Here is a 25,668-nt window from a genome sequence, read left to right as displayed (position 1 = left end):
AAAAGTTAATTTTAACATTGGCTCACCTTTGGCCATAATTACTGCTTCAGTAGGTTGTAGAAGGCTTTTCTGTTAATATCTGGTAGAAACTTAGTAGTACTGTTGACCACTTCACCTTTTAAAGCATTTGTGAGTTCCAGTAATGAAGTGGGATATCGTGCAATAATTCTGTTTGGATTCATCCTGAAGGTGTTCACTTGGATGGGGAACTGTGTTGTGTTAGATACTACAGTGTTCTGATATTATTCTGTTCAAATCAAGTGTTCACAGACCTCGTGGAATGAGGCACTGTATTAGAATGTTTAAGGCCTGCTTCCTTAAAATTAAAACAAGTAGCACAGGCGGAATTGTTCAGAATGTCACCATTGGATGCAGTATTGGTAATTTCATACACCATGAAGAAGTGATCCTAGTTCATACTTAGACAAACCCACAAATAGGACTTCTGCAATGCTCGTTGCCAATGCCCCACCACTACCAAAGAAATTGATTGCTTGGGGATTTTTGGGGAATCTGCTGTGGTCCTCCTCTGATGAGAAAACCCTAGACATGATTAGCATTTCCTTGATAACTGACCAATTTCATTTTATTAGCAGATATTAAGGAATATATGTGTTCCATATCACTTTATCCTTCTTTGAAACAAATAGAAGGTCAGATTTACCTGGGTGAAGGCACCCACCCACCCTCCCCCAACTAAAGCAATTATTGTAGAGAGTAAAGGCTTTTAGCTTTCCATATTTATGTGAGCCAGGAACCTTAAATCCTGAATTGAATAGATATCACTATTAATATTGTGATATCTGCTATTGATATCAATATTGTGATTAGACAAAGTTTAGTTTAGTTTTTTAGAATGTGAAAATGTATTATAGTTTGTATTAAACATACATAGGTCATGTTTTATAACGAATTATATTTGTTATAGGGTGGTTTTCTTTGCTCAAAATTTTGGTTTTCTTTGCTCAAAATTCCTATCAAGTGAGACCTCACTTGAACATCACACAATGAAAATATTAATGTTACCTTCACTTACTATAAGATTTTTGAATAAATAACTATTTTAAGGCAAAAAGCCATATTTTAATGGCTTTTGATAAATATTGTACTTAATAATGATAAATTAGATTCTAGTATTAAAGTAACAAAATATGAGAATAATGCTTGCACTTTTTATGTTCAGTATTGCAGAAATTGAGAAGAATTACAAATGAGTATTTTTGAAAGCTGGATATTTTGAAGAATTCCAGATAAATTCTGAATGAGTGGCAATGCTGTAATATCCCATTGGAAGAATTTTTTTATTTATTTTTTGCCAATATAGTAAAAGCTTTTTAAGCATACAAAAGACAGGAAAACCTCACTAATTTGACCCTCTGTTATTTTGACTATTCTTTTTTTATATATATATATTTTTTTTTTATATATGTATTTTTATTTATCTAGGACATGTGGAATAAGATTCTGTTAATTGGAGTAATTTTTACTACACTCACTTCAATCAAGAGAGGTGTGTGTATACAGACATTACTGTTGTAGTAGTGTAAGAATTTTTAGAATTTATGGGTTCAGGAGGATGAAAAGTTAGTTTCAGTACAGTACTGTCTCCTTCCCTGCCTGCACATGGATCATTTGAATACCATAAGTACATTTTAGTATTTCAATGCAGTTATAATAACAGTTTCTTTCTTCCACATCATTTACAAAGCATCAAAGTCACTACCATTCAGTTTAGACATACAAAATTTAAAATAGAAAATGTTACCAAATTTAAATTAAAATAATTTTGTAAGAAATTTTGCCAAACTTGCATGAAACTGGCTAATCGAAATACTTCATGCTTCCATAAACCATAGTCATATTATGGCTTCTTACTAAGATATGTACCTTGAAAAATTGGCATTCTGCCATATCATTTTTTAGTCTTCGAAAAACAAAACAATTGCAAGGTGACATATCCAGGCTGTGTGGACAATGCCCAGACACTTTCCTGTGCAGTTTCTGGTTGGTTGCCATTGTTGAGTTGAGTGGTCATACACTGTTATGTAACAAAATAACATTGTCAATCAAATGTTTGGGTCTCTTGTTTTTATGGGAAATTTTGTGAGTTGATTGTTTTGCCTTTACACATATGGTGCAGCAGCAGCCCTTGTGAGTCAAATAAAAACTTTACCAGTGCATTCAAAGGTCTTTAATTTCTTTGACTGTAGTGTTGACTGATATTTCCTTTAAATGCTGTGTCACTTGCTCTTTAGTTCTCTTAATTGCCAGAAATCATCTTCATAGTCACTATGTGATCCAAAAAGTCATTTCATTGCCTTTATATCATATTAGGTACTCAGACGTAATTCCATTTATTAATGCTTCTGTTCGTCATTGAAACACTCAAAAATCCACTTTGCATAAATGTTCTTATACTGCAGTCTGCCAAATTATGATGTAGGCAGATTGTAACATGTTGTTTCTTGGGCCATATAGAACTGAATCATACCGATCTGTCTTAATGATGTTGTCTGCCAGGGCAACACTTTCTTCTGTGACTATGTGAAGTAAGGGTTGTTGTCAGGGTTTTTCATTCCTTCACAGTAACAATATTTTTGCAAATTCACACATTTGTGGGTGTGATGTACTATTGTGAATATACCACCTTTCCATATATCAGTGACTCTTCTGGCAAGACTCCCTCCACTATAAGAAACTCAGTAACAATGCATTGCACTAGTGTGCTAACCTGCTGATGTGCATCACTTTCCAAGATGCAGGACAGCCAATATGCTCTATTATTCAGCAGAAGCATTAATACCAGTCCATAAATTTGCACTTGTAGCAGTGTATAACTTAAATTCAAAGTATAATTATTTAAACTGAAAATTTCTGTTTAGCCAACAATTTTCATTTGATTCATCCTTGTATGTTGCACAAATGAAAGATGTGTAACAAATCATGATGTGAAATTATTACATAACACACAAAAAATGAAAAAAATTAAATACCATATTAATACTGAAATACATTAAGGGCTTTAGCCTTAGGCTGCGAGAGATTTGGACAACGTACAAGTTAGTTCAAACGCATCATATTAGTACGCAGCTAAACTCTAAATTAGCAAAAATATGCAAAGGTGGCATCGTTTAAGTTATATCTCATATTGTGAATACCTTCACAACGAGTTGCCTTTATATCATATTAGGTACTCAGACATAATATTGCATACATGATATTGCACTACTTTGAATAAGTAATGCTTTACCAAAGGAGAAGACTGTTGTTACTTATTCTCAGCGGATACCACCACCCAGACGGCACCATTTCAGGGCTATTTGGCCCTTCTTCGGTGGGTGGGTGGGTGGGTAGGCACTCTAGTGATGCAATGATGACATGATGGTCCCACGTAAGAAGATTTTCCAGGGTAAAAGGTTTTCCGCATAAAACATTTTGTGATAAAGAATACACAGTGTATTATTATAATGATGTTTTCCAACTTAATGTTTTTTAAATATAGAAATTATTTATTTTTAATATTAAACCAAATATAAACATTTGCTAATTGAACAAGTTAGTGCCAAGCATCATTTTAGTTCACAGTAAACCACCGAAGTAGGTGAAATGACATCATTTTTGTTATACAGTAATACCCCGACTTACGTGAACTCGGAGTTACGTGGTTCTTGATTTTTTTCGTTTGGCAACACTGCCGCCCACTATCTTCAAGATCGTTTTTCATATGTTATCGATATACGGTGCGATGGCGGAGAGTGAGAGCGAAAGATGAACAAAATTCAACTTTACTGCGCATGAGCTGCACACATATACAAGAATTTGTATTCCAACTGTCATATTTATATGTGTACATTCGAATTCGTGCTCAACATTTGTCGGAAATTACATCGTTTTCACGAGAGAAATGGATCGCGTCGGTCGAGCCGTATACAGTCAGTCCTCGTATAACACGTGTTTACACTACACAAATTCGATCATACACTATTTATAAATACGGTAATGATATCTTATAATATAACACGAACCGAATTGGCTTATGCATGATTCGCCTTTGTGTTTACAAGAAATGGCAGTCAAACGCAGAATCGCCCCAACCGAACGCAACACCATAGGAATGAAGAGAAGATTCTGAAAATGTATTTGTTTTAGGGGAAACACATTTCACCATAATAATGTAAAAACCAACACAATTCCAGCTATTGGTATGCAATTAGATCGAGTTTACTACCAGTTTATAACAGATTCCACTAGCAGAAACGCAACTAGATTTTTATTGTTTTATGGTAGTAACCCCTAGAAATGTGAGGTGTTAATAGTGTATCTCTGCCTTTATGGTGTTGTTTATTCAGTTGCTACATGCATGCAGCTTTGTTTATGCGTATCAAACGTGCCTCCTCATTTTGTAATTGTGCTTTATTCCCTAAAAATGAGTAAAATACTTAAAAGGTGTGAAAAGGAAGCATACTGGTGAAGACACTGCCGATTCAGAGAGAAAAAGAAAAGCAATTATCGATAAACAGAGGCGGACTGGGTCAAAAATTTATAGTGGCCTCATACTATGGTTTATGGCCAAAATCACACAGGCCCACCTGGGTTTCCCTGGTAAGGCTTATGACCAGTCGGCCTCTGTCAACAGAGAAAAAATATGAAATTGTGAAACGCTTTGAGCGAAATGAAAGACCATGTGATATTGCACGTGCTACAGGCCTAAATGAGGCAACGGCGAAAAGCACATAACAATTGCAAACTTGACTGAAGGTCTCAGCTCAATTGAAAGGGGCTTAAAAATTTTAGAAAACATAGACTACGACGAAGAACGCGTTATAGCTACAAAGCAAGGAATAAAAAAATTATTAGCTTGCTACGAAGAAATTCTGCGTGGAAAAAAAGAAGTCTGTGTCGTCAGACGAATTTGTTAGATTTTATGAAGCCATCGACATCGAAATAACTTTTTTACGTAAGTCATTTATTTTTTTAATACATATTTTGTATTAATATGTATAAAGAACTGCAATTTTATTAATATTTTTCTTCTAAACTAGTGTTTTTGTTAGTCCTTGGTCCCAATTAAACAAAATTTATGTATTTATATGCAAAGTTGTACCCCGACTTACGCGAATTCGACTTAAGCGATTTTCGTCAGACCCACCTATCGCGTAACTTTGGGGTATTACTGTATCTCGTATTGCGAATGCCTTCACAACGAGTTGCCCTGATATTGCACTACAGCAATACCCCGCATAGCACTGATAATTGGTACCAAAACTATTCCGTGTTATGTGAAACCGTGCTGATTTAGGTATAATTATAATGGATTTTAATTGAATGCATACCAGAGAAACAGTCTATAAACAAATTATAATAAATCTCTAAACAATTTGTACTTGGTAACCAATTAAAAGGATTTGAAATTTTAAAAAAAATATTGCAAAAATTTTATTAATGAAAAGGTAACATCATGAGAGATGAGAAAAAATCTTTAAAAAAGTGGTTGTTTATTTAGATATTTCAATAATGAAGTCTGGTGAAGCCGTCTCTTCTTTTTCTTGGCGTGTAAAAGTCTTTGTAGCATCGAATCCCATCTTGTAAAATTTGCCGTATCTTGATGCTGCGCTCAACATTCGGATCTCCATTCGTAATCGCATCGCAGGCCATTTCAACCCCACCAAAAAACTCTCTCCAGTTCTTCTGTTGAAAATTATTTTGGTGGCACTTCAGTGTTATCCACATCAGAATTGTTTTCCTCTTCTGCATATGCAGTTTGCTCGTCAGTTTCAGGAGAGTTGCATCGTCATCTAAGTCGCACGTGAGTCAATGCAGTTACGGACATTGGCAGTATCCAAAGTTTCGAATCCCAAGTCTTTTCTGACCTTCACAGTATCTTCGGAAATTATCTGAACTTACAATTCAAAACCAGTGAAATCATTTACCAAATGGGGCCAAACAGAACGCATGTTGTTAGCAGTGATTTCTAGCCAAGATGCAGATATATTTTTAATCGTTTTTAAAGGGGTAACAAATAAATTTTGAAATGAAAAATTTTAAAAACTATAATTTTGTCTCATCAGGATGGTATTAAGAATACTGAACACTGTTGCACATTGCAGCTGACTGCCTGAAGGGAACTGTTGTCACATGTGCATGGTAGATAATAGAGTTGGCACCGCAGCATATATGTAGAATACGTGTCTAAGCTATTGAATGAGTTTTAATATGTACAGTTAATTTTCAGCTTAAACTTAATTGAAAACCGTGTTATAGCGAAACCCATGTTTTTTGAAGCCGTGCTAAGCGAGGTATTGCTGTTCATTCAATAAGCAATTCTTCTCCAATGGAGAAGACTAATGCTACTTATTCTTGGCTGATACCACTACCCAGGGTTGGTGGGGTGGTAGTATCTGCCGAGAATCCATTGGCGAAGTGTTGCTTATTCGAGGTAATTCGATATCAGGGCAACTCGTTGCGAAGGCATTCACAATATGAGATATAACAGAAACGATGCCATTTCATCTACTTCGGTGGTTTACTACAAACTAAAATGATGCTAAGCACTAACTTGTTCAATTAGTGAATTTTCCATAGTCTGAGGCTTTCAGCTCTAAAACCTTTTTAGTATAAACATTTTTGATGTAATGGAAGTGCAGTAACTGAGTGGTCAGGAGCTTCGAGTCATGGGCTCGAACTTCGAGCCCATGACTGCCAAATGTGATTAACGCTTGTATTGATTGATTTATTATAAACTCCACTGACCCGGTTGTCATGCCGGAGTATAAACAAGAACATTAATGTTAATATTGCAATTGTTTTCATCCATATCCATAATTGGATACGTAGACCACATTAAGCATTAAGTTTGATAGTTGTGAAGAGTTTTGAATTACTTAATGGATTGTTGCTCTGTCTTACTATAATTGTGATCTTTTAAGGTATATTGAAACTCCAAAGGAGCTCATTCTTCCAATTTGGCAATGAGTTTACCAATAGCAGAATGTTAAGCAATTAGAAATCCAGTTTAAAAATGTTTCCCATAAGCAGAGTAAAATATTTATAAATTCTAAAATAGTACTTAAAAATGATCTTTAACTTATGTATATGTATCTTTTCATTTTTATTTGGGTAGTTAATATTTCATACCCTTAGGTCACTTTCCCTTCTAAGACGTTTTCCTGCGTAAGAAGTTCTAAACCTCCAATCCCTTGGAAAATTTCTTATCTGAGTTCTACTGTATTTTGGAAGCTATGGTCTGTCAGTCTTGATTTTTCACATTTCATTTTGGGAAACAGCTGCTCACATTTATAGGTATTAATGCTTAGGGACATCAAAGATCATTTATGAGGAACATTGTGGAAAGATATGGTCCGTCCTGTTCCCACATTTAGAAACAGTGCAGGACTCTCTCTAAATGTGGACAGTCTTAGAAAATATTATGAACTCTCAGACCATGTGAGCTATGGACAGTCAAAATTTTATTGTAGAATGAGAAATAAAGGCTTAACACCAATTTTTCTTGACTTTTAATTGGCATTGATGCAACATACTTCAAGTTATACTTAGCCATAAACTAGAGATTGTGTTAGACATTGGGGTAAGTAATTATGCCTTCGTTTATATTTTAGTGATACATTTGAATAATAGGTATAGCTTTTAAAAAAATGAAAAATGCTAACTTGGGATTGATTGGTTGACTGTTTTGGACATTCTTTTGTGCATTAACTGCTTTAGTCAATTTATGCTTCATATATTACTAGATATGATTTTTTTTTTTTTTAATCTTGTATTATATTTGTACAAATGCGTGTTTATAGGTTGAGTTTCATGTTGTGCATGCTGAAAAAACCTGGAATTGACAAATTAGATTGACAAATTACATCTTCAGTTGAAGAGCCCTTTAAGAATTCCCCAGTCTTCGACAGGATTTAGACCCAGAACCACCTCCACCTCCCACCAAATTCTTAAAGATTAAAAGACACCAATGAAAAAAGTATCTAGGAACATTCTGTTAGTTACATTATATTTGTAATAAGCAAAGCTGGATTTACCACGATGTTATTTGGTTTTTAGGAGCATTAGCAACTAAGGCCATGTTGCTCCGGGGATGTGTGGTGGTCATTCCCTGACCTTTCCGCATCCTCCGTATTTGGTGGTCACAGGCTCGAACCATGGTCTAATCAAGAAGTGTGTGCTACGCACTGCTGTTCCTGCCCACTAGGCTATGGAGGTGCCACCATGATACAGTTGTTCTGCCCAATGGCAGTGTGAGGGACTCAGCATCGGTGTGGTTGCAGTTGGTCCAGAATCCCCCATGACCTGTTTCAGGTTGTCAAAAAAATATGTGCACCAAGACTCCAGACTACCTAAATTTGGCATTGGTAATAAGTATAGTCCCCCACCCAACACAGGTATGTAGCACTAGAAAGCAATAGATTTTCTAAATGTATATCAGTATACTTTTAAAAATATACAGGGTGCCTCAAAAATATTGGTACAAACGTTTAGAGGAGGTAGATAACATCTAAAGGAATGTGAATCGCATAGGAACCCATAACCAGAAACTTCACGAGAAAGTAGTTGCAGAGCCAAAAGAAGCAGAAATGACAAGACAATAATTAGTGGCAAACATTTATTTGACGTAATATTAACAATGGAGTACGAGATGGATGCATTTCATGATGTTACAACAGATGCTTGAAAGTTCCACCGTGAGACACGATGCATGTGTGACACCGATGCAGCATGGATTGGTGGACACAGTCTAACACACCTGGAGTTTCTTTGAGAGTAGCAACAACGCAGATGAGTTTCACCACGAGATCCATTTCTGTCTCCACAGGCGATTCATACACAATAGATTTGAGGTCCCCCCCACAGAAAGAAATCAAGGCTCGATAAATCAGATAAGCGTGGGTGGCCAGGAAACGGGTACATCGACGCCCAAAACGCCTGTTCAAATGGTCACGAACATACCTTCCGTAATGGGTAGGCACCCCATTGTTGAAACCAATTGTTGCGTCTCACATTTGCTGGAACATCGTCAAGTAACCCTGGTAGAACTTGTTCAAGAAAGATATGATGTTTAGCGAAGTTCATGCGGGATGGTAACAGGTATGGGCCAACTAAGCAGTCACCGACCATACCTGCCCACACATGAGCATTGTGCTGATTGAATAAGCCTTCCCAAGTGAAATAAGCCTCATCCATGACCAAAACATAGGCTGGAAAATTCAAGTCTTGAACACTTTCTTGGAGAAACCACTGCGCAAAAGTCACACGTGCAGGATGATCTTGGGGAGCAGTAACTAAACCCTTTGGAGATGAAAGGGGGTGTAAGGAATCGTGGTGCCAGACATGCGGTACACTACAACGAAACACTCCTAAGGTAGAGGCAATGGCACGTGTGTTGGTAGTAGGATTATTCTGGACGGCATTCAACACACTTTCTTCCATGGCGGGAGTTCGCGTCGAACGTGGTCTGCCCACACTGCTCCTGTAACCTATAAATGACCCATAATTGCACAAATTTTAATGCACACGCGCAAACAAATGGTGGTCTGGTACATGTCTGTCTGGGAAGCGTTCTTCATAAATTCATTGAGCGACTTATCCATTGCCCTCTGCTAATCCATACACTAGGTGCATGTCTGCCAGCTCACAGTTTGTATATTGATGCATGCTCTTTGTGCGGCAACTACTGCTTGAATGAGTAAACCAGAAATTTTCCCTCTCGCGAACTGATGAACAGCTCCGTGTACCGACTTACGGTGACGTTTCTGGTTATGGGTTCCTATGCGATTCACATTCCTTTAGATGTTACCTACCTCCCCTAAACGTTTGTACCAATATTTTTGAGACACCCTGTATATATATAGCAACTGATATGATGGTTGGATTAATAATATGGTTGATGAGTATTGTTAGATGTCGGACCAGATATTTAAGAAGTGGAGAAGCTAAAACCAATGACCAGTTTCAAAGTGACAGTGGTAGTGATGCCAGAAAACAGGATCTAGATTGATCTGCTTGTTAAATGTGATTTCAGCATTACAACACAGTTTTACAAGGCAATGGGTATTGAAAACAGTAGTTATAATCTTAGATACTCAAAGATTTTTGCACCTCAGATACCAGGTGTTCTGATGGAAAATCACAGAGTATCCTGGAAGTTCACTGAATGGAATGCTTTGAGTATTACTGAACTGACGATAATTTTCTGCCATGCATTTATTGCAGGTGATGAGACATTGGCTATCTGTTATGGCTATGTAACTAAGCAACAGTTTGCCTAGTGGTACCATGATACTTTTCCAGCAAAGAAGCTCATTACTTTACTTGCAGATAAAGTCTTTATTTTGGACAGTCTTCCTTGTGAATTTTATAGAAAAATGTACTGTAGTTAACTCAACTAGAGACATTAATGCTGCATTGAAAGATTTTATCCTTACTGAAATGTGAATGCAATGCTTCTCCTTCGTGATAACATGGCTTTACTGATAATAATCTGTTAGCACAGCCAGGAGATGAACCATTATTACTACCTTTTTGGCCTACCAAATGATCTGAATCACAACTTGAGGATGATATGATATACAATTTTTTTGTGATTTTTTAGCAGTTTTGAAAGTCATTTTATAACATTATTATAAAATTACTTGCTATCCAAATTCATTGTCAGTAATGAACTTGGCAAGTTTATCATTGATGGTGAATTGACACTTACAAAACTATATCTCCACATAGTGTATACAGTTTTGTCAATGTATTGACATTGACAATACTGCACTGTGTGGAGATATAACTCTTTCTTTACCATATGTCTTTCTTTACTGTAAAAATCATTTTAATTGGAATTAGAGTTATCTAGTTAAACACAACCCATTTTGTAATAATCCAATTAAAATTCATCCAGTTTACAATACAAAGTTTTATTAAAAACTAGTTCAGAATTTTAATCCATATAAGTTTACATTTATAAAGCTTCAAGGCAAGGAAAGTATATAATAATTCTTTATAGCTTTAAACATATGGATTAAAATCATTTACACTCTTTGGCAACTCCTGTATTGTGCAAAATTGTCACACCTGGGTTGTCAGCTTTTACACTGAGGATTTCTGTAAAAATAATCCGTGAAACAGACCATTTGTGTAATGGTACTTGGTAAGAATAAATATCAATACATTGCTCTTTATGGGATAGTGCTACTTACTCAAATGTGTTAAGAGTGAGAAAATTCATTTTGATTTGCTACATAGTGTGAGATTTTTGAAGCTTTTATGTAACCACTTGAAAAATGAGAAAGTTGGATTAAAAATAAATTACGTTGCACTAGGGTCCAAGCTCATGATGATGCACATTACAGAATTTTAATTAAAAATTTTATGGAATGTGCTGGAAGTCTACCATGTTTCTAGAGACACACGTTCACTCTTAGTGTATTTGACAGAATACACTAAGAGTAACAGAAAAATTTGTGAAGAATATGTTCATCAATGGCACAAATGCATTTCTCAGTTTTTTTCTGCCTTGTTTGGTATATATATGTTTGGATATTTATCACTGAATGTCTCTTGGTATTGCAAAAGTAACTTGGATGCTAGGGGTTCGAGCCCGTGACCACCAAATACAGAAGATGCGGAAAGGTCAGGGATATTCTAAAATGAATACAAGTTCTTCTTGGGAAAAGCCCATATTATGTATCGCATTAACAAATGCTGTATTATTTTTGGAATACTGCTGTTATCACAATGAAGCTGCCTTCTGCCAGCTTTCTAAGAATACTCCATATCCAATAACATTGTGTGCTCTTAGTTGCCATGATTACCTCAGTATACACTGTTAATAATGATTTCACAATAACTGGATAATCTGGTATTCCTAGAAGAAAAAAATTAATATCACTCAGTTTATAGGCATAACACTGATGTCTCATAGCCTTAATTATCATGAAGCATCAGTAGAATGGGGCATTAAAAAAGGGATTATCTTAACTGATTCCAGTTCATCTCTCATTTTTAGTGACACATCTGTTCACCAGGAGTCTGCTTATAAATATATATATATATTTTTTGAAACATCAAACACGAAAGATATTAGAATACATAGTACTTAGTACCATGCATGAGTTGAAGGTTGAGAAGATGAAAGAAGATACTTGTTTACTTTAGACTTCAATTTTTGTAGATTTTAATTTTCAGGAAATACATATGAAGGAAGACTGTTACAGAAAATGGAAGTTGAATGAATAAATGAGGAAGAAGAAAATTGGTTCTGTGAGTTTGAAGTTGGACAGTAAAAGAATGTTGACTGGTTGTGACATCTGTTCGGACTGCTTTAAAAGAGGGAGGGGGAATTATAAAGGCCAATTCAGAGGATCAGTGCCCACGGAAGTATCTATAGTAAAGAAATGCAGCAGAAACAGAACATCTGTGAGACAGAGTGGAGAGACTGTTAGAGATGAATCATTAATTAACCTAACTGTGCTCTTTTCAATGGAATCTTGAAGCCTTGAGAGAGGTTTTGGGGGCACTCTCCCAGATGTGGGAACAATATTCCATGGTAGAGCAAATTTGTGATTTGTACAGAGTGAACAACTGTTTGGAAGAAAAGTAACGTCTAGAGCAAAAGAGAAAACCCAGTTTTTTAGATACAGAGGAAGCAATATTTGTAATGTGCTTTATGCCAAGAGAGATTAGAAGTCAGGGTAATCCCCAAGATCTTGCCTTGAAATCGGAGCATCATCGAAGATAAGCATAGGAGCATAAGAATCCTAGCTTTGCTCTGGAGACTGAACATTTGTTCCACCATTTCAAGCCTCCAATAAGCAAAGTGGTGGTATTTCACCAGTTGATGATTGATTATATATCAGTTGATTATATTCTCTGCATGTAATTTGCATAATCAACTGTTGAGATTTCCAAGCTGTCTAAATTAAAAAAAAAAAAAAAAAATCCTCACTAGAGAAATCAACCATAAAGGAGCACTCATTGATAATCTAACATGGCTCAATTACAAGACAAGCCAGAAATTTGGGGTTCGAGCCCATGACCACCAAATACGGAAGATGCGGAAAGGTCAGGGATTGACCACCGCATATCCCCAGAGCAATATGGCCTTAGTTGCTAATGCTCCTAAAAACCAAATAGCAACAATAACAAGCCAGAAATTAGTAAGGATACAGAATCCCTCTACATCAACAGAATGCATTTTAGCTACCCAACAAACTCGCATTTTGGATAACTTCAAAGAATGTATGATAAAAGACGACCTTTGTAAGCATGGTATGAGCTTCTACATTCATATTAGTTTATTCATGTATGTATCAGCCAGAGGGTAGCAGACTGAAATTGTAGAAATGTCAGAGTGCTGAAGATATTGCAGCCTTTAGAAATTAGGCACATGTGTGATGTCCTGACTACAGTGTGTAAAGCTTTAAGTGGGTTAAATAAACTAAATGTTGATGTCATCTTTAAATTTCTGATATGAAACAAACAAGGGGGCATAAATTTAGATTAGAAAAGGATAGTTGCAGAGTTAAAAAAAATAATAAAATAAATTTTCTGTTTATACTCTGGGATGACCATATAAGGTGAAAGGAAGTTCACAAGATAGAGAGATATATGAAAACTGCTGTATTTAGTAGTCATGCAGACTTGAACCATGTTTGCTCAAAAACGTGTACTTCTGTACTCTTGCACTTGGCTACAGTTGCCTTAGATGTGTGGAAATTTGCATTCAGCCAAAGAGTAATCACTTGTTAGAATAAACTTCTATGTAATATTGTGGTGGTTGACAGTTTGAATAAATTTAAGGAAAGCTTGGACAAATTATTATAAGGAATGGGGAAATGAAGTGTGTGTGTGGTTTTTTTTGGGTGGTGCTGCTTTGCTTTGCTTCCTTCCATCATATTGTCATTGCTAATACTAATATAAGAATTATTCCCTTGCAGACTTTGACAACAGAATCAACAAAGGCATAAGTAAATAGAACAGAATAGTTAAATGCATACTGCTCTGGTTGAAGGACATTTAGTTTTATTGGAAGACTCTTATCTAGAAAATGGGTAACTATTTTTTGTGATAAAGATAGGTGGACACCAATCAAGGTATGTTTGCTGGGAGCAGTAATTGATGATGTAATCTATTGTCAGATTTTAATGGTAAAGCGAACATTATTATTCATGTGGAAAGTAACGATATTAAACAAACATGACCTGATGATTTGTTGGATAAATTATGGGACCATGCTGAAAAATGCCACAAGTTAAGTTATAATGTGTATGTATCTACAATTCTGCCCAGACTTGATAGGAGAGATTATATGCTGAAAGCCTTGTGGATTAACTCTTGATTTGAAGGAATCTGCAAGGCTTGGAAGGGGGGGGGACAGATTTGTATCAGCATGGCCTGCACTTGTAGGAAGAAGGAATCTATTTTGTAGTGACACTTCATTTGAACAAAGGTGGTGCAAGGGTTTATGCCACTATATTGAGGATACCATAAGGTTTCAGGGAAACCAGTGGAAGAAGTGTAATATGAATACTTTTTTTTGATGATCTGGGTTAAAGTAATACTTGCACACATCTCAATAATTCTTGTTTGTACAGTAGTACAATATCAGGACAACTCATTGGGAAGGCATTCACAATGAGATATAGCAAAAACGATGCCATTTCACCCATTTCGGTGATTTACTGCAAATTAAAATGATGCTATGCACTGACTTGTTTAGTTAGTGAATTTTCTGTAATCTGGGGCTTTCAGCCCTAAAACCTTTTTAGTTATTCTCCTTTGTTGCTGCAACAGCTGATGTTCTGAGGGGGGGGGGTGCATTGGATGCACTGGGTCCTGGTGCAGATCTAGGTGCCCGATGAAGATAGCCATCAAAGTCTTGATATAAATAATTGAGGCCCCTTTTGCATCCGGGTCCTCACGTACCTTTTCCGGCTCTGGGGGGGGGCAGTATTTCAAATGAGAAGGAAGATTAATTTAGGGAAACAAGCCGAAATAACTTAAAATGGTGTGTCAAGGTAGTAAACTATAGAAGAATACTTAATCTGAATGGTGTGTATGGTAATGTTAGGAGTGTTGTCAATGAAATGGATGAATTCAAACTCCTAGTCAGAACAACTAATGCTGGCATAATAGGAATAACAGAAATGTTGTTGCCACCTAAAAATTGGGGACAAAGAGATCCCTTATAGTATGTATAATGTATTTAGGGAAGATAGAAGGGGTGGTGGAGTCATGCTTCTTATCAAAAGCAGCCCGAGTGAAAAGAAAAAAGAGCTTTTGCAAAGGCAGAAGTTATGCCTACCACCATAGAATTTGTGTGGTGTGATTTAATTGGAAACAAAGGTATAACGAGAGTGGGAGTTGTATATGCACAAGAGTCTCTACATGCAGATGGAATGAGCAAGCTAATGTGAATGTTTTATTATGGGTGACTTTAATCTGCCCGTAATTGATTGGAATAAGTGGAAGGGAAACTCACCACAGGGAAAAAAATTTAAATAAACTAGATGATTATCATTTGTAACATGTTAGAGAAAATACTAGGGATAAGAATATTATAAACCTCATTATTACTTGCAAATCAGATGGCATCACAGGGCTTTCAGTATAGGAACTATTGGCAGGTAATGATCATGCAGTCATTAGTTGGAAGATGAAGAAAGATGTTGCAGTAGTTAAGTAAAGGCATGGGTTTTAATTTCAGAAAAGCGAATTATGACAGTTTCAGATGCTACATGGCATTTATTAATAGGGCTAATTGCAGAGCAAGAGAGAGAGGTGAATATATTAGAATTATGGAATACCCTTAAAGCTATAAGCAGAGAAGCCATAAAGGTATGCATATACAGGGTGGCCATAATTTAAGTATCCCTATTCAGAGCTCTCTGTAGCTCTAAGTAATAAGTGGAATGCCACCAAAATTAGTAAGTAAACTATTCAAGGCATGAGAAGAAGGAGCCCCTGAAAAAATATATATATATAGTTCCAAAATCTGCTAATAGGAATAATATGGCACTGTACAAGAGGAAAGACATGACAAAGTACCAACAAATAAATAACTAAGACTTAATGAAATTACAAATTTTTATTTGTGCTCTTTGCCAAAAAAGCAAAGAAACAGCTGAACTTCCAGAGAAAATGGTTTCACCGCTCCAAACTCACTCACAGTTTACTCCCAATGATTGATGATGTCACTGATGGTGGAGTTGGTTTTTGATGTGATTACCATTGTTCTGGACCAGAAATTGCATTCGATGCACAGTGTGCTCCACTGCTGAATGCAACATCTCTGGAGTAATATTCTGCACATGTTGCTTTATGTTGTCCTTTTAACTTTAAGACAGCCAGGTTAGAGACACTTCCTTGATAGTCGTTAGCCTTGATGTGACCCCCACAGTCAAAAATAACATGGTGTACGGTCAGGAGAACGTGGTGGCCATGCAGTGGGAAACAAATGACTCTTTCTGCAGTAAAGTGATGCCGAAGAAGCTTCTGTACTGGTCATGTGATATGAGGAAGAGCCCCATCCTGCATAAAATTCTCGTCCAGGCATCCTCTTTGCTGAAGTTGAGGAATAATGTTAACAATAAACTTACAAAATATGCTTGTGATGTTCGCATTGTGCCTTTATAGCTCTCTGCTGCTGCTGGGAAAATTAAATTACAGATTTATGTAAATTTTCTGCTCTCTTAGGTGTCTTATTTTTTAGTTTGGATTTAGTTTCAATTCAGTTTCTTTCTGTTTTTTTGCAAAGAGCACAAATAAAAATTTGTAATTTCATTAAGGTTTCTCTTAGTTATTTATTGGTACTTGACAGTGGTAGAGAATGAAAAGGATCTGAGGGTAATTGCCTGCACAATTGCAGGCAGATATGAAGTTCTCTGAGCAGTGCAGACCGGCTGCAAGAGTAGCTCACGGTGTCTTGTCAATGATATACAGGAATTTTTCTAGCAGGGATAAGGAGGTGATTATTCTCTTGTATAAGGCAATGGTCAGGCCACACCTTGAGTACTGTATACAGGTCTGGAGGCCTCATTTCAAGAAGGATGTAGAGCTGCTGGAATGAGTACAGAGAAGGGCAAGATTAGTGAATGGAACAAAGGGTTGCTCTTACGAAGAAAGGCTTAAGTTTTGCAAATTACAGTGTCTGGAGATTAGGCACCAGCGAGGTTATTGTTATTTGTTATTTGGTTTTTAGGAGCATTAGCAACTAAGGCCATATTGCTCCGGGAATGCGGTGGTCATTCCCTGACTTTTCCGCATCTTCTGTATTTGGTGGTGACGGGCTCGAACCCCGGTCTAATCAAGAAGCGTGTGCTACGCACTGCTGCTCCTTCCCACCTGGCTACGGAGGCGCACCAGCGAGGTGATCTGATAGAGGTGTATAAAGCCTTGAATGGTTTGAGCATGCTCAATGCCGATGGGATTCTTCCTCTTGCTCAGAATAATCACCTGAGAGGGCATAAATTCAGATTGAGGAAAGACACATGTAGGATAGATGTGCATAAATTTGCCTTTGGCCAGCGGGTAGTTGGCTGGTGGAACAGACTTCCATCCGTTGTGGAAGTTGATAGCCTAAATAAATTTAAAGTTCAGCTGGACATGGTGAAATGGAAGTGGGTTTTTTTTTTTTTTTTTTTTTTTGGCTGATGCTGCATAAGCTTGCTTTCTTGCATCATATGTCTCTACTAATGCTAATGCTTTGTCACCTTTCCTCTTGTACAGCGCCATTTATCCCCCTATTGGCAGATTTTTGAACTTTTTTTTTTTTTTTTCGGTGGATACTTCTCCCCATGCCTTGAATAGTTTACTTACTAATTTTGGTGGCATTCCACTTATTACTTAGAGCTACGGAGAGCTCTGAATAGGGATACTTAAATTATGGCCGCCCTATATATCATTAAGAAAATAATGTACGAGTGGATGCCGTGATGCATGAATTTGGAGCTGGCCAATCTAAAAGGGTAGCATTTACTGAACAATGAAAAGTACTGAAGCTTGCAACAGCTCCAAATTGATTTGTAAAAGGCCTCCGTAGCTGAGTGGTCAGGAGCGGGAGTGCGGTAGCACACGCTCTCTGAGTAGACTGGGGTTCAAGCCCCTGACTGCTGAATACGGTCGATCTGCCAACCCATACTGGACCAGCGTGGCAGATTATGGTCCATTTCCCTCAGTAGCCGTAGCTGAGTGGTCAGGAGCGGGAGTGCGGTAGCACACGCTCTTTGAGTAGACTGGGGTTCAAGCCCCTGACTGCTGAATACGGTCGATCTGCCAACCCGTACTGGACCAGCGTGGCAGATTATGGTCCATTTCCCTCAGCATGAATTGTTGAGGAGGCTTCCATCCTGCAGTGGGTTGATAATGGCTGCACTTTACCTTTTATCAGAGAAAAGGTTATGGAGTCCAAGGCTAAGTATGAGAAAGCATTGGCTAAGAGAGTAAAGAATGGAAAGGAGTTTTTTGTGTATGCCAGTACAAAGAGGAAGAAGCAAATCAGATCAGACCCTTGTGCATTAGGTGTGGGGGAAAGTCTTAGATAACCCAGCTGATGTTGCTGATGAATTGAATAGATTCTTCGCATCAATCTTTACTGACAAAAGACTCTTCATGCTTGAGGCTGTATGAGTTAGGCTGAGACATGAAATTAGTGATATCAGAATTACTTATGACTGTGTATTAGAAAAACTTTCAAGCCTGAAGATAAGTAAGGCTCCTCTGGAGTTGATGACATATACACAATAATTTTGAAGGAGGTGGCCAGAGAGAATATTGAACCATTGAGGCTAATTATGAGGGCATGACTGGACAAGGGAGAGATTCCTTTGGATTGGAGAAGTGTTAATGTATTGCTAATAAATACAATTCTGAGATCGAAGTTGGTAACTACAGACTGGTTTTAATGGTTAAATTCATGTTAAAAATCATGTTTAACTAACCTGCTGAGCTTTTTTTTTTTTTTGACATAGTTACTCATTAGTTGGATGTGGAAGCAATTTTGACAGTTTATTTGGATTTTAGAAAGGCATTTGGCACAGCCCCTCATGAGATAGTGTACTTTGTAAGCTGGAACATGTTGGGATTACTAGAAAGTTTTCTAAGATGAATTGCAGAGAGGCAGAGGGTTGGTTTGTGATTAATGGATATTCTTTAGATTGGTGTAATGCAGGAGTGGAGTTCCCAAAAGATCAGTTCTTAGACCACTTGTTTCTAATATACATAAACGATATTGATGAAGGGATAGCTGGCATGATATAAAATTTGCAAATGATGTAAAGATTGGGAGAGTTGTTAATGATCACTGCCAAGCAGCACTTCTTCAGGATGACTTGAACAGGTTTCAAGAATTGTCAAAGAATTGGCTGCTATATTTTAATACTGCAAGATGCATGGTCTTACACTTGGGGAATAGCATCTCAAAATAACTTTCCAACTTGCTAAGTTTGAATTAAAAAAACACAGTGAAGTTGGGATTACTGGAAAGAAAGGACAAAGGAGAAGAATGAGATCTGGGAGTTTTGGTATGGGCAGACGTGAAGTTCTCTGAGCAGTGTGAACAGGTGGGCAGGAAAGTCCATGGTGTCCTTTCGATGATTTATCAAACAATATCCTATTCAAATAGGGATGTCATAATCCCACTCTATAAAGAAATTGTAAGACTGCATTCAGAATGGTGTGTCCAAGTGTGGAGACCTCATCTAAAAAAAGACTGAGCTTCTTGAAAGGATCCAAAGATGGACAAATCCCATAGTGAGAATGGCAAAAGGATGACTGTACAAGGAAAGACTGATTGACTACAGAGCTTGGTAACTAGTTATCTTAGAGGGAACTTGATTTAGATTTATAAGGGCCTGAGAGAGATTAGTAAAATTAATGAAGGTGGAATTTTTATTGTTATAGAGAATTCCAGAACTTGGTGGAGGGGGGTATAAACGAAGTTTTCTTTTAGCCAACAAGTCATTGATTGCTGGAACAGGTTGCCGTCACAGGTAGTTGAGGCTGACAGTTTGAATAGATTCAAAGGTCAACTGGATAGTTACCTATGTGGGAGGAGGAAAGAGCAAATAATTTGCTCTTTTTTTTTTTTTTTCAGTCAGTGCAGCAAAAGCTTGTGGCTTCCTTGCACTATTGCATAAAATCTGGTCACTATTTATAAATAATATCTTCTAGCCACAGATGCTATTCTAGATGTGCCCACATAGAAATATATCCAGATACATATAAATGCGCAAAATAATTGAAGTTTTTGAATGGGTGCAGAAAACTCCTGTTGTTTTTAAATTCTTCATATAAGAATCATTTTATACTAATTTGATGAGCATGATTTTGCAACCTTATTTTTGTAGTTGGCATTAATTATTTATTTATTATATGTATTACATTTGGTTTACATCTTACTGTATAAAATATTTTATGAATTGATTAGTGTTAATCAGTTATACCCCATGTTCTTTCACCCAATAATCAGTTTTTTCTTGCAGCTTCCTTAGGATGTTTTCTGGTCAGTGGTGTTTCTAGAAGATGGTGTCTTGAGCTATGGTCTTTTTATCTTCCCACATTCTGCAGGTAAAATTATATTTGGCAAATTTATTCATGTTATCTATTTCACCATAATATCTCATACCGTTGCCCTTCTCACTCAGAAATTTCTTCACTAAGCCCACATTCTGTTACAGTATGCCATTACAATATAGTCATCGTTTTGCCACTTTTCACTCATTCAGAGATAACTGGGTTGAAATCCTGAATAATATTTCTCAAGTTATTCTGTGATATATATATATTTTTTTTTTTTCAGACCACACAATGCACATCAGCTTGTGTACACACACAGTACACTGGTACAATATAGCCTAAGATGCTGATGCACTGTATAAAAAACACTAATTTATTTCCTTCATGTAAACCTCCAGCAGACCCACAGTTCTTTTCTCAATTAACAGGTTCTATTTTTCACACATATACAGGGTGTCTCAAAAATACTGGTACAAATGTTTAGGGGAGGTAGGTAACATCTAAAGGAATGTGAATCGCATAGGAACCCATAACAGGAAATGCCATGGGAAAGTAGTAGCAGAGGCACAAGAAGCAAAAATGACACAAGACAGTAATTAGTGGCAAACATTTATTTGACATAATATTAACAATGGAGTACGAGATGGATGCATTTCATGATGTTACAACAGATGCTCGAAGGTTCCACCATGAGACGCGATGCATGCGTGACACCGATGCAGCATGGATTGGTGGACACGGTCGAACACACCTGGAGTTTCTTTGACAGTAGCAACAGCGCAGACGAGTCTCACCACGAGATCCATTTCCGTCTCCAGAGGTGATTCATACACGATAGATTTGAGTGCCTCCCCCCCACAGAAAGAAATCAAGCCTCGATAAATCAGGTGAGCGTGGGGGCCAGGCAATGGGTCCACCACGGCCAATCCATCGACGCCCAAAAAACGCCTGTTCAAATGGTCACGATCACACCTTTCATAATGGGCAGGCGCCCCATCATGTTGAAACCAAATGTTGCATCTCACATTTGCTGGAACATCGTCAAGTAACCCTGGTAGAACTTGTCCAAGAAAGATCCAATATTTAGCGGAGTTCATGTGGGATGGTAACAGGTATGGGCCGACTAAGCAGTCACCGACCATACCTGCCCACACATTTATTGCGAAGCGATGTTGTGCCACATGGGGACGCACGCCGTGTGGGTTGTCGTGAGCCCACACATGAGCATTGTGCTGATTGAATAAGCCTTCCCGAGTGAAATAAGCTTCATCCGTGACCAAAACATAGGCTGGAAAATTCAAGACTTGAACACTTTCTTGGAGAAACCACTGCGCAAAAGCCACACGTGCAGGATGATCTTGGGGGAGCAGTAACTGAACCTTTTGGAGATGAAAGGGGTGTAAGGAATCGTGCCAGATACGCTGTACACTGCAACGAGACACTCCTAAGGCAGAGGCAATGGCACTGTGCTGGTAGTAGGATTATTCTGGATGGCATTCAACACACTTTCTTCCATGCCGGGAATTCGCGTCGAACGTGGTCTGCCTGCACTATTCCTGTTACCTCTAAATGATCCATAATCGCACATATTTTGGTGCACACAAACGGTGGTCCGGTACATCTTCTGGGAAGCGTTCTCCATAAATGGGTTGAGCGGCTCATCCATTGCCCTCTGCTTTATCCATACACTAGGTGCATGTCTGCCAGCTCACAGTTCATATATTGATGCATGCTCTTCGTGCAGCAACTACTGCTTGAATGAGTAAACCAGAAATTTTCCCTCTCGCAAACTGATGAACAGCACCGTCTACTGACTTACGGTGATGTTTCCAGTTATGGGTTCCTATGTGATTCGCATTCCTATAGATGTTATCTATCTCCCCTAAATGTTTGTACCAATATTTTTGAGACACCCGGTATACACAAGAATAAAGCATATATAAGAACATCAATCACAAACAGTATTCTTATACACACAACTTATTAATTTAGCTGAATTCCTTGATTCCTGATTGCTATTCTACTCTTCTCTCTACTGTGATCATACCAACTTACATCGGCTCCTCATTTGGTTCATCTTGAGCTTTGTCAGCATTTTCTTCTTTCACTATCGTTGCCTGAAAGTCAATAAGTTCTTCGTTAGATAATTCCTTCTCTTCTTCCTCTAACTCTTCCATGTCTTTAGCATCAACCTCCAACTGAAAGTAGCTCTGCAACCTTTACAATCTTATCCGTAACCTCTTCATATGATTCATCTTTTCAAATCCTTTGAAGCCTTTTACGTGCTGTAGGCATATTTTTTTCTTCCATGTGACATTTAAACAACTTTTAGTAATTTCTGCCCAGGCCTTATTAATGTTTAAGATGGCATGGTAAATATTGTAAGATTTCCAAAAGTCTCTTAACGTAAAATTTTTCTCACCATCTACTGCAGACAATGCCTGAGCAAATATTGTGTGTAAATAGTATGCTTTTAAATTCAAAATAACACCCAAAGTCATGTTTGGCAGTAGAAATATGACTCTCACGTTCGAATTGAAATCATTTAGATGGATAGGATGTTTGTTTATTAGAAGGAGCATTGTTTATTAGAAGCAAAATCTCAAAAGGAACGTTGTTGTCTTTACAATATTTTTCAAGATTGGGAATGAAGCAGCATTTAAACCAATCCTCAAAGAGAGATATTATTATCCATGCTCTCTATTTTGATCGGAAATTCATGGGTAGGGTGGCTTTATCGATGCCATTAAATGCACGAGGATTTCCAGAATGGTAAACAAGCAGGGGTTTTAATCTGTAATATCCCGTGCATTAGCCCCAAGCAAGAGCGTGGCCCTATCTTTTGACACCTTGAAACCTGGCATTGTATTTTCCTCTTTGGCAATGTATGTTCGATCCGGCATTTTTTTATAATACAGAGCAGTCTCGTCGATGTTAAAAATTTGCTGCGTTGAATAGCAGCCTTCATCAATAATTTTTTCCAATACATCGCAAAATTTCTCTGCAGCTGCAGAATCGGCACTGGCAACTTCACCACATACTTTAATGTGGAAACCAGCGCAATGCTTGAACCAATTAAACCACCCGTTGCTTGCCAAGAACTTTGGTTGGGGTTCGCTATTTATCCTTGATATCTTTATAAATACTTGTTGCTTTTGCTTGAATGGTTATTAGACTCAGGGGCACTCGCTTCTGAATCTGATTTTCGATCCATATTATTAACAGCTGTTCCATCTTTGATATGGCATGTGAACGCTGTTTTGTGATCACTGTCAGTCTTAAGTGCATTGATCCTTTGACATTTCCTTTATATGTGCACTATCCTTTAAAATAGTATTCACTGTCGAAGCAGTGAGACCTAATTCCCTTGCAATAGATGACAAACTTTGTCCTGCTTTATACTTCTTAATCATTTTCATCTTCATTTCTAAATCAATTTTATTTCATTTCCTGGCACTGCCAGCACTTGCACTTCTCATTGGTTGTTTTCCCTTCATCATTATAATATGTAAATAGGAATGAAGAGAAGTTTCTGAAAATTTGTATTTTATATGATTGAAGATTTCAGTGAAGGGGAACACATTTCACCATAATAGTATAAGAACCCACACAATTGCAGTTATTGGTATTATTGCAAATGTAATAAGATAGAGTTTACTACCCATTTATAATTAGATTCACTAACAGAAAATCCCAATAAACCGGAAAGTGCAAATTGTTTTTGTTTTTTGGTCATGAACTCCTGAAATGTGCTTCAGAAAAATATCACAAAGGCGTTCAAAATGGACTCTTATAATGGAAACATATGATAATGATGAAAGGGTAGTGCAATTTCCATTATAAATATGACCTTTTAAAGAGATAAATAGCTTAGTAATAAGCGAAACTTTCAAGGACTTGGAACGAATTACAAAAAAAAAAAAAAAAAATGTGTTATTGGGTTCACATTACGATATTTTCACAGTATTTATTTTATTCCTACGGGATGCAAAATACGTTTCCACAATTTTTTAAGTTTGCATGGGCCGGGAAAAACTTACATAAAGTCGAATTTCCATGTCTCAGAGTTCCTGTACTGCTGAGTTGGTACCTTATTCTGCTACCAGTTTCAAAGACCACTGCACAAATAATTTATAATTTTTCTTAAAATTGCCAAAACAGTGAAAGCCAATATGCAAACTATATTGTTGCATTAAAAAACGTTTTTGAATGAAACAATATAGTTTGAATATTGAACTCCTATAAATTTGCAAAACTATTTTAGTCTTAATGAAAAATTTGTCTTTCTGCTCTGATGGTACATAAATAGTGGTAACACAGCAGAGTGGTCAATGCAGGAATGCAAAAGCCACAATGTTTCAGCCCATGTGACTGGTTAATACAGTTAATGATTAGTTATAAATTCCTCTGACCATTGTGATTGTGATGGAATGTAAAGTGGACTTTTTTTAATAGAAAAATATGTGAAAATTTTTACTAAAATGGCTTTTTATGCCATATTACAAGACAACCTATGTGCTGGAAATCCAATGCCTTCCATATTTTCATGTACTATATTATTTATCTTATAATAAACATTATGCTTTTCCTTTTTTCCCTATTCTACCAGAATTCATGTTATCACCACATGAAGCTGTGCAGCACAAATATATATATATTTTTAATTAAAATTCATTCACTGTTTATATTCACTTGAAATCATATCTGCTGTCTCATTTGGAAAAACACCTACTCTTAACAGTTTAGATTATATTCCTTTGCTTATAGGAAAATATTAAACAAGAAGTGAACATATATTTTTTTTTTTATTTGTGATTGTTGCATCTGTTGTAATTTCCATTCCCCCACAGAAAAAAAAAAAAATTTTTTTTTTTTTCCTTTCAGTTTTTCTTATAACTTTATCAACAATATGGTGCAATAATAGTATTAATTACATGTGTTTACTTCTTGTTTAATATTTTCCTATAAGCAAGGGAATATAATCTAAACTGTTAAGAGTAGGTGTTTTTCCAAATGAGACAGCAGAAATGATTTCAATTATTTGGGCTGGAATTACGTGGGATGATTTTTGAGCCAGCATACCAAACATTTACTAATTATTAATAGAGCATGCACATCGAAAATAATGGTGAAGTTTTATCATATTATAAT

The 25,668-nt window shown here is 36.9% G+C and overlaps 1 long non-coding RNA gene across 1 annotated transcript in view; it reads left to right on the top strand.

Annotated features, from left to right (window-relative positions):
* Positions 1–25,668, top strand: part of LOC150080506 (uncharacterized) — a 55,594-nt gene that overhangs the window by 21,839 nt on the left and 8,087 nt on the right. Inside the window, exon 2 of the long non-coding RNA XR_016547425.1 lies at positions 20,484–20,568. This is a non-coding gene — a long non-coding RNA (uncharacterized LOC150080506). The remainder of the gene's footprint in view (positions 1–20,483; positions 20,569–25,668) is intronic.

Source organism: Mastigoproctus giganteus, chromosome 9, assembly GCF_048544385.1.
Source record: "Mastigoproctus giganteus isolate SK-2022 chromosome 9, ASM4854438v1, whole genome shotgun sequence".
NCBI classification, from domain to species: Eukaryota; Metazoa; Arthropoda; class Arachnida; order Uropygi; family Thelyphonidae; genus Mastigoproctus; species Mastigoproctus giganteus.
The sequence above is the reverse complement of the archived record's forward strand: the minus strand, read 5'-3'. Positions and strand labels throughout refer to the sequence as shown.